This window comes from Anopheles arabiensis (assembly GCF_016920715.1).
Source record: "Anopheles arabiensis isolate DONGOLA chromosome X unlocalized genomic scaffold, AaraD3 X_pericentromeric_contig0014, whole genome shotgun sequence".
Lineage (NCBI taxonomy): Eukaryota > Metazoa > Arthropoda > Insecta > Diptera > Culicidae > Anopheles > Anopheles arabiensis.
In genome coordinates, this window is record NW_024412092.1 from 102501 (window position 1) to 105000 (window position 2500).

Consider the following 2500-nt stretch of genomic DNA (forward strand, 5'->3'; position numbering starts at 1 on the left):
CTAGTAGCAAGTGCGATTTTCCGGTCCAGCACGGCAGTACGCCTGCACGCATACACTCCATGTACCAAAATGTACCAACCTAGGCGTTGCTCAGTAGCTTTTGGCGGCACATAGAAAAAGTATTCGAGTTCAGATTTTTGGGACTTAGCGTATTTTTAAAACTAATAACGAAAATTAAATTTTAAATCGGTAAACGGCTAGGAGTTGCTCAGTAGCTTTTTGCGCAACGTGGCAAAAGTATTCGAGTTCAGATTTCTAGGACGTAGCGTATTTTTCAATCATAATAAACCGAATCAAACATAACAATGATGAAACTTACACCATGTCCCAAGGTTGTGCACAAAACGTAACGATAAAGTGCTGGCGAAGTTAGAGGTGCACCAAAATTGTGTACCGATCAGGGAAAGTACTCTACGTTCCTATGATTTGGGTGAAAAGTGTTATTTAACTGCTGGTTAGAATAGACAGTTGCTTATCATACACATCGCAAACGAACACCCCTTAGTGAGCATTAGCAAAAGTCAATTGCACAAAGCAAATGCAATACAAACTGATCAAGTACATTAAAGAACGCTACGTAGCAGGACTTCTTTCCAAGAATGGTGTCCGCAACGGGAGGGCAAGCGTCCTTCCCAGGTTTTCCTAGTAAACCTTGTATGGTAAACATACCCAAGCGTGTCTGTAAGCACGCAACGAAAGTCACGAACGGGCACATACCTAGGGAATGTACTCTACGTACTTGGACTTTTGTCCAAGAATGGTGTCCGCGACGGTCGGGCACTGCGACGCAATAACCAAATCCTAGGATTGTAACTTTAGTGTGCACAAACATAAACATTAACGCGTTCGCTCGGGCTGCGCCGTCCGTGTTGAACACAAATGTGGGTGATTATATGCGTGGAGGGACAAAAACATACGAGGAGGAGACAGTTTTCTGCACGATGTGCACAGAGCTCATTTCGTCGTCCCGGGCGAATGGAAAAACACAAACATCGCGAGTATCGTTCTAGGTTTCTGTCTATAAAGGGCAGGCCAAAAGGTGACCGGTTGAGATAAGCATTTTAAGCATACAAACACTTTATTGGAACTTTTGATACAAAAACAAGGTACGTACATGTAGGTTGTACCAACATGGACATCTATGAACGCGTACGCTCGGGCTGCGCCCTCCGTCTTGTACTTTCCTGATCGGTACACAGTTTTGGTGCACTGCTATTCCGACCGGCAACTTGTACCAACATATACATCCATGAACGCGTACGTAGTGTACTTTCCCTGATCGGTACACACTGTTGGTGCACGGCATAAGAAAAGAGCTAAAATGGTCAAACTCAATCCATTTCAACAATAGATAGTCGATAGTAGCTGTGCCGATGAAGTAGGGCACGATGCAAGTTAATGTTGTTTAATGAATAACATGTCCGCCATACATTTCAGTACAAAATTGCTCGGTCAGACCTACAAAGTGCTATATCTCGAATACGAGGCGTCGGACTGGGGGTTGTAGAACAATTTTAAGTTCGTCTAATGATTCTACATCCGATTCTGGATAGCGGTTTTTGACCACTTTTCAATATTTTGTGACACCCCGAACCTAGGGGCAGCTCCTAGCTTTTTCAAAAATGTGCACCGATCGGGCCGGAGAGCTCGTGTGGCTCAAAACATGTTTTCGCTAAAACACCTCAAAACGTGTCGAGAACGCACCCTAGCTCTTGTTTTCAAAAGTTATGGCCATTTAAAGTGAGGTGGTTTTTGCTTCAAAATAGCTATTTTACCCGTCCCTATGGCCATGCTTTAAATTTTCACGAAAATGCCAGGTCAGACCTAGGGCGGGCCATATCTTGAATACTAAACGTCGCAGACATTGGTCGTAGAACAATTTTAAGTTCGTCTAATGATTCTACATCCGATTCTGGATAGCCACTTTTCAATATTTTGTGACACCCCGAACCTAGGGGCAGCTCCTAGCTTTTTCAAAAATGTGCACCGAGCTCGTGTGGCCAAAACATGTTTTCGCTAAAACACCTCAAAACGTGTCGAGAACGCACCCTAGCTCTTGTTTTTCAAAAGTTATGGCCATTTAAAGTGAGGTGGTTTTGCTTCAAAATAGCTATTTTACCCGTCCCTATGGCCATGCTTTAAATTTTCACGAAAATGCCAGGTCAGACCTAGGGCGGGCCATATCTTGAATACTAAACGTCGCAGACATTGGTCGTAGAACAATTTTAAGTTCGTCTAATGATTCTACATCCGATTCTGGATAGCGGTTTTTGACCACTTTTCAATATTTTGTGACACCCCGAACCTAGGGGCAGCTCCTAGCTTTTTCAAAAATGTGCACCGAGCGGGCCGGAGAGCTCGTGTGGCTCAAAACATGTTTTTCGCTAAAACCCTCAAAACGTGTAAGGAACGCACCCTAGATGATAAAAGTGCAATCAGAATGTCAATCGACAACTTTGTTGGGGGTACCATTTTTACTCTACGGGCCAGTAGCTTAGGC